Consider the following 17,384-nt stretch of genomic DNA (forward strand, 5'->3'; position numbering starts at 1 on the left):
TATTCCTGGAGCCTTATTTTTTGCCATGTCCTTCAAAGCAGCCTGAACTTCTTCTTTCATCGCCATAGCACATAATTGGTGAGAATAATAGCAATTGAATAAAATAGCTCAAATAAATACATCTGATAAATTATTCTAAAATGCATAATGAAAATGGAAATAGCATGTGCAGTGTAGATACAAAACTTATGTGAATTTATAAATTTATAATGGAAATGGTTAAAAGTTGAAAGATTAAAGTAGAAATTTGTAAATCTGACTTGATAGTGAGAAATTTTATTCTTCTACATATTTCTTTTTGTTAGTGATAGGCAAACTAACTATAGGATTTTTAACAAAGTGATTATCTCTTTGTAGTAACAAATTAGTAAAGTCTTGGATTCAACAGATAGAACTTAACACTCACTTTTATTAAGTATAGATATTTAAAAATATTGATTATGTAAGAGGCCAGATCTCTTCTAAACCCAGCTTGTATTTCTCATAGTTCTCTGTCAATGTATTGTTCCAGTCATTTCTGGATAATCTTCAGCAGGGTTTTGCTTGTGTGTGATATGAGTGATGTTGTATGATAATTTCCACACTATGTCAGGTAGACTTTTTTTTTTTTAATAAATATGGATCTCTTCCAGGCAGTTGGCCAAGTAGTTGTACTCCAGATATCTTGGCACAATTTGGTGAGCACATGGAGGGCAGCATCTGTTTGTTGAAACATATCAACTGGTAGACCATCAATTCCTGGGGTTTTATTTATTTTGTCAAGTCCTTCAGAGCAGCCCGAACTTCCTCATAGATCACCATTGACTCTTGATCATATGTTGTTTCTTGAAATTCTTTTGTGTCAGCAGTTTCTTTTTGGTGCAGCAACTCTGTATACTCGTTCCATCTTTTATTGCTTCCTGGATCCATTCAATGTTCTGCCCACACCATCCTTAAGCATTATAACACGTGACTTGAATTTGCTCTTCAATTCCTTCAGCTTAAGAAATTCTGAGAAAACAATATTCAAACTCAGAATAATGTTAAAAAATAAAACATAAAAGAAAAAAAATGCTGAACAAGTTCAGCCCGTTTGATTATCTGACACCAGCTCCTTGAACATTTCATTATACTGCTTTGCCTTGTCTTCCTGTGATACCCATTGAAATCTTCTATTCAGCACTTTAACTTCTTGATTTCTTTCCTTGGCCTTGGCTTCTTGGCACTCTACTGCAATATGCAAAGTCTCTTCTGACATCCATTCTGGTCGTTTCTTCTTTTTTGTGATGACTTCTTGCATTTTTTTAAATTGAGATTTGAATGAACGTTTATAAAGAACGTGGAGTTCCATTCATTCATTGTTGCACATTTTCCCTAGTTTGCTTTTTTCTTTGGAAAAAAGTTCTTTCACTGTTATACAGCAACCCCCCCCTTCCCACCGCCAGTTTACTATGCAGTTCTTATTCTGGACTCCTGTCATGCCAATAATGCCCAATTAAATATTTCTTTTATACGGTCTCTCCCTTATCTGTTTCAATGCCTTATACATTATTTATCCCTTCTTTCCTTAGTTCTCCCCAGCCGTCATGTCAGTCCTGTTTTATGAGAGTGGCCTTATGTAGTATTTGTCCTTTTGTGACTGAGATATTTCACTCAGCATAATGTCCTCCATGGTCACCCATTTTGTATAATTTTTCATTATTTTTCAGTGCTCCGTTTGTTCCCTTGTGTGAATACCCACAGCTTTTCTATCCATTCCTTTGTTGATGGGCACTTGAGGTATTTCCAACTCTTTGCTATTGTGAACAAAGCAGCAGTAATATATATAATAATATTCACACATCGGTGTGCATATATCTATTTGGGTGGAAGTTTTTTTCTCCCCCCCTTTTTAAGTTAACTTTAATGAAAGTTAACAGAGCTTTAGATTTCAGATAATTTATTGTTGAACTCTATTTCCTCTCCCCACCTCTTCCCCATTTGACTTTTCTCTTTAAAAACTAAAAAAAAAGAAAAAGAAAAAGAAAATAATCTTTCATTGTTATACCATCTCTCCCCGTCCCCAACCAGTTGACTTGACTATGCAGCTTTCATTCTGGACTCTTGTCATGACAATAATATGTAGTCATATATCGCTGTAAAACAGTTCTCTCCCTCATCTATTATAATGCATTATGCATTATTTATCCCCTCTTTTCTTCGTTTCCCCTAACCTCAATGTCAGTCCCACTTTACAACAGCAGCGTCATGCAGTATTTGTCCTTTTGTGGCTGAGATATTTCACTCGGCATAACGTCCTTCACCATTTTCTACAATAATTCATGAATTCCTTGTTTTTCAATGCAACATAGTATTTCACTGTGTGAATATAGTGAATATACTACAACTTCTCTATCCATTTGTTTGTTGATGGGCACTTGCCTTGTTTTAAAATGTATGTTATTGTGAACAAAGCTACAATAAACATCGGTGTGCATATAACTGCTTGGGTAACAGTTCTGGTTTCTTTAGGGTATATTCACAGTAGTGGAATTGCTGGGTCAAATGGTGTTACTCTTTGCAACTTTTTGAGAAAGCGCCACACAGTTTCCATAGTGGTTGCATCATTTTACACTCCCACCAACCGTGAATAAGGGTTTCAGTTTCTCCACAATCTTGCCTGCATTTGTTGTTTGCTGTGTACCAAGGAGGGAGTTTTTCTTTTGCTTTTCAAGGAGAGGGGCAAATGGGGAGGGGATGGGGGAGGGGTTTGTGCGGAGAGAAGGGTGCAACAATGAATGAATGGAATTCCAAAATCTCTGTAGATGTTCATTGAAATGAAAAATAAACTAAATTAAAAAAAAATTGCTATTCTTACTGGGGTATGATGTTATCTCATAGTTGTTTTGATTTGTATCTCACTTAGAGCTAGGGATTTTGAACATTTCTTCATGTGTTTGTTTGCCATCTGAATGTCTTCTTTGGTGAAGTGTCTGTTCGTATCCTGTGCCCATTTTTCAATTATGTTGTTTACCTTTATCTTGTTGTGGTGCTCGCATGTTTTATAAATTCTAGATATAAGTCTCTCATTTGACATGTCATTACCAAATACTTTTTCCCAGTCTGTGGCTTCCTTTTTTACCCCGTTGGAGATGTTTTTGGATGTTCATAGGGATTTTGTTCTTAGAAGATCTCACTCATCTATTTTATCCTCTCCTGGTTGTAGGTTTTTCAGGATGCTTGGAAGACTGTTCATGTTGTACATTAGGACTTCTTGAGTTCTTCCAAGCTTTTCTTTAATGAACTTTATAATCCTTGATTTTAGTCCTAGGTTCCGATCCACTTTAAGTTGGTTTTAGTGTATGGAGTGAGGGGTGGATCTTGCTCGATTTTTTTGCAGATAGTTTTCCAATTTTGCCAATACCATTTGTTAAAAAGGCTGTAGTTTCTCACTTAACTGATTTCATATCCTTGTCAAAAATTCGTTGGACACAGGCAGATGGGCTCATTTCTGGATTCTCAATTCTATTCCATGGATCTATGTGTCTGTCATTGTGCCAGAACCAAGCTGTCTTAACCACCACTGCAGTGTAGTAGGATTTGAAATCAGGGAGTGAGATGCCTCCTACTTTGTTTCTCATTTTAAGGAATGTTTTGTTTATTTGGGGCCTCTTTCCATTACAGATAAAATTGAAGACTGCCTTTTCCATCTTGTCAAAGAATGGAATTGGTATTTGTATTGGGATTGCACTGATTTTGTCAATTGTCTTTGGTGGTATCGTCATTTTCACAATATTGAGTCTTCCTATAAATGAGCAAGTTACATTTTTCCATTTTTCCAGGTTTCTTTTTGTATCTTGTAATAATGCTTTATAATTTTCTTTGAATAGATCCTTTGTGCTTTACTCTCAAGTATTTAATCTTGTGATTAGCTATTGCGAAGGGTATTGTTTTTCTTAGCTACAGCTCTGCATTTTCTTGGTCACTGTGGAGAAATACAACTGTTTTTTGTATGTTGATTTTGTATCCTGCTACTTTGCTGTATTGGTCAACTATGTCCGTAGTTTTCTTGCTGAGTCTTTAAGGTTTTCTAAGCATACTATCATATTACCTGCATAGAGATATAATTTTACTTCCTCTTTGCTCATTTGTATACCTCTTATTTACTTCTCTTGTCTTCTTACTATCACTAAGAATTCCAGTACAATATTGAATAAGAGAGGTGATAGTGAGTATCCTTACCTAGTTCCTGTTCTTAAAAGGAATGCCTTTAATCCATCTCTCCATTGAGAACAATGTTGGCTCTTGGATTTACGTATATACTTTTAATTATGTTGAAAAAATTTCCCTCTAATCCTATTTTGTTTCTAGTCAGGAAAAGGTGTTGGATATTGTCAAAGGCCTTTTTTGCATCAATCAATAGGATCATGTGGTTCTTATTATTTGCTTTGTTAACGTGAAGAATTGCACTGATTGTTTTTCTTATGTTGAACCATCCTTGCATAACGGTTATGAATCTCACTTGATCACAATGAATTATTTTTTTTTATGTATTGTTGGATCCTATTGGCCAGGATTTTATTCAAGACTTTTGCATCTATGTTCATGAGAGATATTGGCCTATAGTTTTCTATTTTGATGTTGTCTTTACCTGGTTTTGATACCAAAGATATGTTTGTTTCATCGAAAGAGTCTTGGAGAATTCCATCTTTTTCTAATATTTGAAATAGTTTATGGAGAGTTGATGACAGTTGTTCTCTGAGTGTTTAATAAAATTCTTGTAAAATCTGTTCCAAGGGCTTTTTCCACCCCACCCCCTCAGAAGTTGTTTTGTTGCCTTTTCTTATTTTATAATGGGTCTGTCTGCTCAGGTGTTCAGTTTGTGTCAGTTTAGATAGGATGTGATTTTCTAAGTATTTGTCCATTTCCTCTAGGTTTTCATATTTGTTTGAGTATAGTTTTTCCATAACATTTCATTGTTAATATTTTAAATTTAGATGGTTAATTGTGACATTACTCATTTAATCTCTTATTTGAATTGTTGCCTTTTTATTTTTTCTTTTGCTAGTTTTGCTAATGATTTATAGACTTTATTAACCTTTTTTAAGAACCAACTCCTTTTTCTGTTGATGGTTTCAATTATTTTTCCATTTTCTATTTCATTCATCTCTGTCCAAATTTTAATAATATCACTTTTTTTTGGAGGGTGTCAGGTTTTTTTGCTGTTGTTTTTCTATGTTTTGGAAGTGTTGGGTTAGAGAGTCAATGGTCATATTTTTCCTGTCTTTTAATGAGCTTGCTTATTGGTATAAATTGACCTCAAATAACTGCTTTGGTTGTTTCCCAGAGGTTTTGGTAAGTTGTGTTTTCATTTTTATTTGTTTCAGGAAACATTTTTACTTTCATTTTTTCTTCTAGTCCCCACTTATATTCAAGCAAGCTGCTGTTCAGCTTCCAAATGTATGGCATTTCTTCCCCCTCCCGCCATGCTCTTGTTATTAGTTTCTAATTTTGTAGAATTGTGGTCAAGGAAAATGCTTTGTATTATTTCTCTGCTTTTGAATTTATTGATGTTTGCCTTGTGTCCTAAAATGTGATCTATTTTGGAGAATGTTCTATGTGAATTGGATAAAAAGGTATACTGTGATTTTGGGGGATTCATTAGCCTATAAATATCTATGAGCTTGAGCTGTGTTATTGTGTGGTTGAGTTTTGCATTCTGCATGAATGATATTCTTGAGATCGTCCCAAAGCTCATCTTCGCTCATTACTATTCAAGTCCTTAAACTTATTTCTGAGTTGGTTTTTAAATTCAGGGAGAGAGACTCAATATAAAATTTTGATTCCTGCAAATATGATTTAGCCTTCTCTCTTTTTTTCAAACTCTGAAATTCTTCCTTAAGAAAGTGTAACATTTTCGCTTCCTCTACCCCCATTTTCTTTGTTCAGCATATATACTACATCTCAGAGGGTGTATATGCACTGGATTTTAGAACATAAATACAAAGAAAGGCCATTTTTAATCTTGGTTTTAGGTAGGTTTTTTCCCATCACAGTGTATGTTATTCCCACAGTAAATTTCAGATATGACCAATTTCTAAATGGTATCACATGTCTATGAAATAATTTGAAAAAATTGGTGAACAGCTTTCTAATCTAATATGCTTGGTTTGTGTTTTTTTTTCTTCTTTCTCCCTTTTTTAAAATTGAGATTTTAATGAAAGTTTTTAAAGAATTTGGGTTTCCAGTCCTTCATTGTTGCACATTTTCCTCCCTGCTCCCACTTCCCTCAAGATCACTTTTTTCTTTGGGAAAAAAGTTAATTGTTATACAGTCCTGTTCCCCACCCCCTTACTTCTTTAACTTTAATTTGAACTTGTGTATGAGTAGTTGATGGTATGTTTCACAATTAGAAGGTGCTGTGGTGCTAGAGACTTTACTGACGATGTCAGATGGGTCTTAGTAGAAAGCAAAGAATGTCAGAGGAATGTCTATTTATGTTTCATTGACTATGCAAAGGTGTTTGATTGTCCAGATCACAACAAATTGTGGCTAACCTTGAGGGAAATGACAATCCCAGGACACTTGATTGTGCTTATTCAAAACCTATACTTGGACAAGGAAGCAGTCCTTAGAACAGAGCAGGGAAACATTGCATGGTTGAAAATCAGGAAGGGAGTGTGTTAAGGATGCATCCTGTCTCCATACCTTTTCAATCTATATGAAGAACAGATAATTCAGGAAGCAGGGCTTTATGATGTGAAATGTGGCCACAGGATTGGAGGAAGGCTCATCAACAACCTCCATTATGCAGATGACACAACATTGCTTGCTGAAACTCAGGAGTTCCTGAAATACTTGCTGTAGAAGGTAAAAAGAACTGTAGTCTTCACTATGGACTGACGCTCAATATCAAGAAGACAAAGATTTTCACCACTGGGCCAACTTGCTGCACCATGATAGATGGAGAAGAGATTGAGGTTGTTAACATTTACAGCTTGCTCAGCTCCACAATCAACACTCTTATCACCAGCAGTCAGGAAATCAAAATATGAATGTCATTGGGAAAATTTGCTGCCTGGAACCTCTCTAGAGTACTCACAAGCAATGATGTCAGTCTAGAGACTAAGATGTGCCCGATCCAGGCCATGGTCTTCACAATTACTTATTATGCATCATAAGAGTTGACAATGACTAACGATGACAGAAGAATTGGTACTTTTGGGTTGTGTTGCTGGGGAAGGGTCTTGAACATACCATGGACCACAAAGAAAACAAATAGGTCTGAAATAGGGTGAAACCAAGTTTCTTCTTGCAGATTAGTTTTTTGAAGTTTTGTCTCACATACTTCGGGCATGTGGCCAGGAAGGACTGATCCATGGAGAAAGACATTGTACTCAGAAAGGTGGAGGGACAGTGCAGGAGAGAAAGCATAGGAGAGGAAAACCTTGGATGAGATGGATTGATACAGTAACTGGGCAATAGGGATAAATGTGTCAGAGCCAGTGAAACTGTTTCAGAACAGGGCAGGCCTCAGAACTTTTGTACATATAGGGTAACTACTAGTTACAGGAGACAAGGCAGCACATAACAACAAAATAAAATATAAAATCAAGATTTGGATAAATCACTAAATTTATTCTTGAATTGCACTGAACTCATGATGAGCCTTTATATGGAATGTGGAATTTCTCCATAGGATTTTCTAAGCTGTGACCTTTCAGAAGCAGATAAACATGATTTTCTTCCTAGGAGTCTCTGGGAAGAGACGTTTTATTAGCAGTCATGCAGCTAAGCACTTTAACCATTGTGCCACCAGGGCTCCTTCAATATAGTATTCTCTCTCACTCTTGGCACCAGCAGCCAGGAAATTAAAAGATGTATTGCCATGGGAAAGTCTGAGGTGAAAGACCTCTCTAAAGTACTAAAGAGCAATGATGTCAGCATGGAGACTAAGGTGCGCTTGATACATGCCATGGTCTTTGCAGTCACTTTCTATGTAACAGAGAGTTGGACAATGACTAGGGATGATAGAAGGAGAATTGATGTCTTTGAGCTGTAGTGTTGGAGAAGAGTATTGAATATACCATGGACTGCTAAGAAAATGAACAGGGTTGTCCTGGAGAGGGTTAAACCAGGCTGCTCCTTAGAGGCAAGGTTTCTGAAGCTTCATTTGACATAATTTGTACATGTTACAAGGAGGGACCAATCCTTGGAGAGGGACATCATGCTTGGGAGGGTGGAGGGACAGCTCAGGAGGGGAAGACCCTCAATGAGATGGATTGATTCAGAGACTAGGGTAATGGGGGTAGGTGTGTCAGAGACAATAAGATTGGTACAGAATAGGGCAGGGTTTAGGGCTGCTGTACATAGGGTTGCTATGAGTTACAGGTGACTCGACAGCACATAACAGCAACAACAACAACTCACTCATTACTATGGAGTTGAAACTGAGTCAGAGCTTACCATCCAACAAACAGGGTTTTAAATGACGTGAAAGGAGGTTGCTCATTTTCTCCTTTGGATCAGATGGTGGATTAGAACTGCCTGCTTTAAAATTGTACATACATAAACTAAGAGTCATTCACAAAACTATCATACAGAGAGTGTAATGAAAAGAAACCAACTGGGAAATTATTATAACCACATATAATGAGAAAAAGAACTAAGACTCAATATATAGAGTATCCACAAATCACTAGAAAAACACTAATTTAAAATAAAACAGTTAACATATTTTAGAATTTATTTTACAAAGGGCAAAAGTGAAAAGTAAAAGCCAACAAGCACACAGCAATTTATTCAATCTCACTGATTTTCAGGGAAATAAAAATCCATCCATATTGAGACAGCTTTACCTAAAAAAGGAAATATCTCTGATATCAGTGCAACTGAAAATACGGAACAGAGAAAATGCTCAGATACTTTTTTTTTCCCCAGAGGAGAGCGCAAATGCAGTTTACCACTACCATAAATTAGGCAGTGGAGCTTCCCACATTTGGGGAAATCCCAGTGTTCCCCATATCTGCATCTGGGTTACAGTGGATAAGCCTAGCCCTGGGAAACCTACCTTCGTGATCATGGTATCTCCCCTGACAGGTACTCATCTACTTTTGAAGGAGAAAAACAAACAAGACTATGTGGATCATAATGACTTATGAATAACATTGTAAAGTATAGGAATTATATATATAGACCTAGAGGCATCACTTCCAACAGAGAAAGAGGCTACTGAATGATCTAAACCAGGTAAGTTTTATATCAGGCTTTGATCCTATATTCATATTTATTCACTCTTGGAGGCAAGAATTCTGAGGCTCCGTCTAACTTACTTCGGACATGTAGTGAGGAGAGACCGGTCCTTGGAGAGGGACATCATGCTTGGGAGGGTGGAGGAACGGCGCAGGAGAGGAAGGCCCTCTATGAGGTGGATTGATTCAGTGACTGGGATAATTGGGATGGGAGTGTCAGAGACAGTGCGATTGGCACAGGACAGAGCGGAGTTTAGGGCTGTTGTACATAGGGTCGCTATGAGTCGCAGGCGACTCGACGGCACATAACAACAACAACAACAACAACAATATGCTGAACAAACTATTGAGAGAATAAGGACTAAGAAGAAGATCATGGTGTTAGGGCTGGAAAGAAGATTCATCCACTACTTGGAAATGACACAACCTTGTTTGTTGAAGGTGAACAGATTTTGAAGCATTTACTGAAGAGATCAGAAACCTTCAGTATGGTTTACACTGCAAGATCAAGAGAACAAAAATCTTCACATCAGGATAAGTAGAGAAAAGATTGAGGTTGTCAAAGATTTCATTTTACTAGATACAGAATCAAAGAAATGGAAGCAGCAGTCAGTAAATCGTGTGACGCATCATAGCTCGCCAAGAGAACACTCAGGTCTGCTGTGAAGAGTGAAATCAAGTTTCTCTTTGGAGGCTAGGAATTTGAAGCTCTATCTCAGATACTTTGGGCACGTGGTCAGAAGAGACCAGTCCTGGGAGTAGGACAGCATGCCTGGAAGGGTGTAGGGTAGGGACAGTACAGGAGAGGAAGACCCCAGATGAGATGGATTGATGTAGCAGCTGGGGTTATGGGGATAGGTGTGTCAGATAGTGAGATTGACTCAGATAGGACAGGGCTGAGAGCTGTTGTACTTAGGGTTGTTATGACTCACAGGAGAATTGACGGCATATAGCAACAAAAGCAATAATAATAATACATCCAGCGGTCTGCCTCAAGAACCTCTTTAAGATATTAAAAAGCAGAGACATAGTTTTGAAAGGAGTTCTGGTATCCTAGCTAGGAAATTGTATTGCCAACCTGACGGCTAGCAGCTTAAATTCACCAGTTGCTCCACGGGAGAAAGAAAAAATTATCCTCCTGGATAATGTACAGTCTCTGAAAACCCACCTGAGGATCAGCTCTGAGTTAGTTCTGCCTTGAAGGAAGAGAGTGAGAGCTAGAAGGAGAAGGAGTGAGGGAAGAAGGGATGGGAGAGGAAGGAAGATACATGGGAACTTCTTGGAATAGATTTTACATGTGCATAATAAGAATTCTAGGATTCCCATTATTCACAATGTTAGCCGTAATTTGTTATAATCCACACATTCAAATGTCTTTCCACAGGCAATACAACACACATAGACCTCATTTTGGCATTCTCTCCTTTTGGCTAAGATCCATCTGACATCAGCAATTATATTCCTGGTGTCACAGCTTCTTCTAAATCCAGCTTGAATTTCTTAACGTTCTCTGTCGATATATTCTGCTAGTCATTTTTTTTATCATTCAGCAAGATTTTATTTGCATGATAACTGTGATACTTCTTCATAATTTCCACATTCTGCTGGGTCATCTTCTTTTCTGGATTGGAAGCAGAACAAAGATGGATTTTCTCCCAGTGAGTTGGCCAGGTAGCTGTTTTCCAAATTTCTTGGCACAGTCTTAGGGATATATAGGTATATAAATAGCACAAATGAAAGCAAATTTGTGGACATAATCACCGTAAAATTAAGATACTCTTTTCTGTATTTGGGAGGAACACAAAATAAGCTTCTAAAACCATGCTGATTTTAGTACTGATTGTATGAGTGTTTGTTATGGAAAGCTTGTAAAAAGAAATGCTTTTGTTTGATTCAGTCCATGTTTAGAAATAGAGCCTGCGGCAAGGATTTGGTGCTGGTGGAGTTGTGAGGGGAAGGCCTAGGTCAACAAGAAGCAGGGCAAAGAAAAGTGAGACGCAGGTGTGAAAGAGCTCTAGGAGCCCTGTTTCACTAGAATGTGCTGTAAAAATGACAGCTGATGTCTTGTTTGGTGCACCTGAACTGCCTCTTAGGATACCTCTGACAGAATATACAGAAATACTATGCCTTGAAAAGAATATTGAGGAGAGAAAATTGGTCCAATTGGGCTTTTATGTCTCTTGTTCCTGATTGATTAAAGTTCACCAAACAAATTGTTAACTCCCCACATGTCTTTATTGTATTATTTGACCTTTATTTCAACCAATAGTGTGTTTCACTTGGATCCAAGAAGTACTTGGACGACTCAGATTTCCCTGGAGTGTGGACGATGAGCCTCAGACAGAGGCATTGTGTTTTTGGATTTGAATTGTCATGAGAGTAACTGCTGTGAGGCAGGGAAAGGAAGGTCCAGGAAGCAGAAGGCAAGATGATCACAAGAAGGTGTCCAAGATGAATTCGAGTAAAATATTTTTATAAAAGAATAAAAAGAAAAGAACATGCATTTGTATACTTTTAATCTCATCCATAAAACTTCCAAACAAACAACAGTTTGTATGAGGTCTTTTTGACTCTAAGTGACCCATCTAAATGATGGACGGAACGGGAGCCAGGCTTCCCAAGGTGCCACGTCCTCACGGAAGCAGATGGTCACAGCTTTGTCCCACGGAGCTACTAGTGGGAGAGATTACCCAGCTTTTCACTAGCAGCCAAGCATTTAATCATTACACCACCCGGGTCCTTTCATAAAAATGTGCTTGAATAAACTCTTTCTCCCTAATATCCTTGACTTTAAAATGGATTTGAGAATACTAATGACAGAGTTTCATCTTCTTGTTTTCCAAACTAAGAAAAGTAAATTTTCTTTCTGATCTACAAAACAAATCAATTTATGATCTCATATTGAAAGAGACATAAATTAGTCTGTCGGCATCTTCTTGGGAGAGTGTCATCTAAACTCTGCTTTATTTCAAAGAGATTGTATCACAGATTACTTACTAACTTTACCTTGGGCTTTGTAATGATTATAAATGAATCTGTAGTTTTCAAAAGCACAACAGCAAATGCAGACATCTAAAAAAGAGACAGTTTATTCATCCTTAACATATTATCAGTCTAGAAGCATTTTTTTTATGCATTAATTTGTGGCCTGCTGAATAATTTCACAGAGCAATAATGAGCTATAGTTTAGGACCCTGTGTTTTAAGGTTTGTGCTTTTCAGTTGAATATTTAAAGATATATTTTTATTTGATAGATGCTAACTGAATGGTTGGTGGCTTGAAACCACCAACCATTTTTCAGTGGTTTTCTTTTCTTTTTTTGTTCAGTGGTTTCCTTTTGTAAAGCTTTGTTGTTGTTGAGTACTGTAGGGCCAGAGGTAACCTAGGGCTGACCCTCCAGCAGGTTTTTCAGAGGCTGTAAATCACACTGGAGGAAATTGCCCATCTTCCTCCTGTGGACCAGCTGGTGGATTTGAACCGCTTACCTTTTCATTGGCAACACAATTCCTTACCACTAAGCCACCAGCATCTCCAGATTTACATCCTCAGAAGCATCACATAAGGCCACCATGAATCATAATGATTTCCATTGCAAGGTGTTCAGTGGATTTCTATGGCACTCATTCGTTTTCAAGAGGAAAACGAAAAGGTTTTCTCAAAATGTTGCCAATAATTCCTTTGTCCTCTCTTCCTCTCCAATTGAAAACTTGAAAAGAAAAAAGCTGGTGATAGTAATAAATTTAATTAAAGATTTCATTTTCAAAACTGACCCCTAGAGAAGAAGATGAAGGCAAAGTGAAGATGTGTGTGACAGCTTGTACTCCTTTCTCTTGATTGAGATTGATTTCTAGCAACTCAAGGCTATAATTTTATCTGTACGTGACTCAGTGCTTATGAAGCCTAGTGTGTTTACATATTAGACACTTTTTCTGTGTGTAAATACATAAACCTACCCAGAAGTAACTGGGAGGACAAGTCTGGTGATCTCTTCCCAAATGACAACCTTGAAATCCTATGAGGCAGTTTTCTCTGCCTACATGGAGCTGTCAAGAATCAGAACAAATTCGTTAGCCATTAACAAATAACAACCCAAACAGAATATGTTCACAGGTTGGAAAGGTGACACCACTTTATGGTGAATACCACATTCTCCAGAGTCAGATCGATCCTGCCTCCAACAATGATCTTTGCTAGAAAGAACAAATCATTTCTTTAAATACTTATTTTGAAAAGTTTCACTTTCTTCATTGCTTGCCTAGGCAAAATATTACCTACTGCATACGATTACTTTGAGATTTAAATGATTCAGTAGTTTTTTTAGCATAAATCCTAATACTTTTTAGGGAGCACTGGTGGCCCAGTGGTAAGAATTTGCATGGCAATCCCGAAGGCATGCAGTTCAAATTTACCAGTGGCTTTGTGGGAGAAGGATGGGTAACCTCTTCCTGTGAGATTAACTACCTCTGAAAATCCACTGGAGGGTCAGCTATGAGTTGGTTCCAACTCGACGGTAAACAACAACACCACTCTTTAAGTATTCAATTAGTGATGATCATGCTAAATCTATTTAATTTTACATTGCCAAATGGGAGGATTAAAAAAAATTGGACATTTAAAATTCTTAAACACCCAGCAAGGAATTTAATATAAACTCGTTTTGTCAAAATACTTTTAAGTTTGGTTGTTGTTGTAGGTGCCGCTGAGTGAGCACTGACCCCTGACTGACCCTCCAGCAGGTGTTCGGAGGTAGTAGATTCCATGAGTGAAGATTACCCATCTTCCCATGGAAAATCTGGTGGATTGAAACTGTGTGCTTTTGAGTTGACAGCACAACTCTTTACCAGTAGATCTTTAAATTATACCCAAGATAAAACTTACTGACATTAGTTTTGAGTTTCCTAGGGGAGTACTGGGTGTGTTCTTTAAGAGATCATATTCTTGCGGTTTTGTTAGGTGCCGTGGAGTTGACTATGACTCAGACAGACCCCGTGAACAGCAGATCTGAATCTATCCTGGAGCATCTGATGATCTCTGTCCTCCTCGATCCATTGAGGACAGTCACTGTGTCAATCTGTCTCACTGAGGGCTCTTCCTCTGCTTTGCTGGACTTCCACCTTGCCAGTACGATGTCTCTTTTCATGGACAGGTTTGTTCTGGAAAATATGCCTAAAATAACTGAGATGAAGTTTTACCATCCTTGCCTCCAAGGAACATTCTGATTGTATTTTCTGCAAGACAGTTTTCTTTTGTTTTTTGTTGGTTTTTTTTTTTTAATTGCAATCTTTGGTATTCAATAACCTTCTCCAACACTACAATTCAAAGATGTTGATTATTCTTCTTATTCCACTCTGTCGAGTGGAGTAAGACTCACTGCAATCCTATGAAAAACAGAGTTAACTCTGTCCTGTCCTGAGTCAGCCTTACAACCGCCCACACATTCGGGCCAATTGCTGTAGTCATTGTGTCAATTCACCTAATTGAGGGTCTTACTTTGTAAGAGTCTTGCCCACCCCACGCCCAACTTCCCAGCATGAAGTCCTTTCCTAACAACATGTGCAAATTATGTGAGACTAATTTTTATCATCTTTGCCTCCAAGGAGCACTCTGGCTTCTTTTTTCTCCAAGAAATGTTTATTTGGGGGTTTTCTTATTCATTGACCAACATTAAGCTGTATATACAGCAATTGAAAAATATGACTTGGATCAGATGCACCTTGGTTTTTGAACTTCTTTATTTACTCCTTAAAACATTGGAGAGTTTCTTGACAGCGGATTTTCCCAATGGAATGTGTCTGACCCTCCAGCAGGTTTTCCGAGGCAGTAAGTCACGTGAGGTGATTGTCCATCTTTCTCCTTCGGAGTGGCTGGTGAATTCAAACCAGCTGACGTTGGCATGACAACAGTACTCCTTATCATTAGGCCACCAGAGCTCTCTAACACCATGATAGATAAAGATTAAAATTGCCAATGTTATTGTTACTTGGATTCATAGTCAATACCCATTGTAATCAGAATTAAGAAATAAAAAGACATATTATATTAGAAAAAGAAATCTGCTGTCAAGGACCTCTCCAGAGTGTTAAAGAGCAACAGTGTCAGTTTAAAGACCAAGGTGTACCTGACCTAAGCCACGGTCTTTTCAATTTCTTCCTAGGCATGCGAAAGTTGCACAGTGAATAAGGATGACAGAAGAAGAGTCAGTAGCTTTGAACTGTGATGTTGATCAATACTGAGTATCCGACGGACAACCAAAGAACAAACAAAGCTGTCTTAGAGGAAAGGCAGCCAGGGTGCTCCTTACAGGCAAGAGGAAGAGTGACATTTCATCTCACATACTCTGGGTGTGTGTTCAGGAAGGCTAGTCCTTGGAAAAGGACAACGTGCTGGGAAAAGTGGAGGGTCAGAGAAAGAGAGGAAGCTCTCCCACAGACATATTGACACAGTGACCATAACAATGGCCGTGAGCACGTCAGAGCTCCTGAAGATGGTGCATGTTAGGGCAACCTTCAGATTGTTGTTCATAGGATTGCTGCAAGTCATAGTGGACTTGATGGCACCTAAAAACAACTTTAATGATACACTACCATAAAGAAAAAAAAATGAAATATTAGAGTTAGATAAATTAATTAGATAAAAATAAAACTTTTAAAACCCCCCCTAATCTTACTGCTTCTAAGTTGGAATTGACCCTCCAGAGAGTTGTAACATCACACAGATTCAAGCTACCTACCTTTGGATTGACTGTGTAACTCCTTACACACACACACACACACACACACACACACACACACACACACACACACATTGTATGTTCTGGTTTTTAACAAAGTGTAATGACATTTTGAGAAGAACCAGGAATATTTGACTATATACTCTATGTTAGATAAGATGAAAATATATTCACAAGGGAATTAAGTATCAGAGGAAAAAATAAAAACCAACAGAAACTCATCCTGATCGCCATGGGGTCTGTTCTAACTAATGACTCCCTACAGGAAAGAGGAGAGGCTGGACTCACGGGGCTTCCAATGCTGCGTGTTTTCAGGGAAGCTGACCACCTCATCTTTTCCCCCCAAGGGCAGCTAGTAGGTTTGAAATGCTGACCTTTGGTTCACAGCTGAATGCTTTTGCTTACGGTACCATCATGGCTCCTTTGAGTATATACAGTAACTAGGGGGAAAAAAATAAGTTTCCAAAAACATTTCCGGTGTGATTTTCTTCTAGTGATGAAAAAACCCCAGGTACTCATGCAGAGAAAAACATTTGGAAGACTTTACACTAATGGACAGTCTGTGATATGTGATAATCTATGGCTCATGGTGATACAGTATTTTCATTCTATGTTCTCACTGTGCTGAATGTGTCGCTTTCTCTAAAGCCTATAGAATGCACTGAGATAAGAAAAAGGTGTGGCCTTGATCATTGTGCAAATTAAAAAAATATTTGAAGTAATGCATACTTTTGGTTGATGTGTTGATTAACACTATTTGCAATATGCTTATATTCCTCACTTAAGAATTACTTACATCAAGTGGGCTCAGGTTGATTCGAAGGGGTCTGCACATTGCCTTATGTGTAAATGCAGGCATGCTGACCGTTGTCCTTCTCAGACATTGTCAGTTACTTGGGGTCCATCTTAGCCTCACTGGAAATTATCGAGTATTACCACAGAGAGTAATAACCATCATTGTCTTCAAGTACTAATGAATTACTAATGAAATTATGCTTTACTAAGAGTTCTCTAGAGAACGTATTTGTATTGGTACTTAAATAATAAAATAAATTCAAACAGCAATGCAAAATTTTTATATAAACCATCTTATACTTAGTATGTTATTTTTCATAATGTTTAATTTTATAGAAATTGGATTATGTATCACTTGTCATGATTCTTCAGAATATACTTACAGGCATTTTACTCTTAGGCAATCACAGAACAACTTCATATTTATTACATGAATTAAACATTCCTACAGATTAATCTTTTCCCAAAGTGATAAGAAACTGCACCGCAATCTCAAAGACAAGCTATTTGAATCCACCAGCTGGTCCATTAGGGAAAGGGGAGTAATCTCCTCCCGTGCAAGTTGTTGTCTCTGAAAATCCACTGGAGGGTCAGCATTGGTTAGTTCTGACTTGACGGTACACACCACCTCCACCACCACCTCCACCACC

The sequence above is a fragment of the Elephantulus edwardii genome, unplaced genomic scaffold, assembly GCF_000299155.1.
Source record: "Elephantulus edwardii isolate Elephantulus edwardi_28Jun2011 unplaced genomic scaffold, EleEdw1.0 scaffold00004, whole genome shotgun sequence".
NCBI classification, from domain to species: Eukaryota; Metazoa; Chordata; class Mammalia; order Macroscelidea; family Macroscelididae; genus Elephantulus; species Elephantulus edwardii.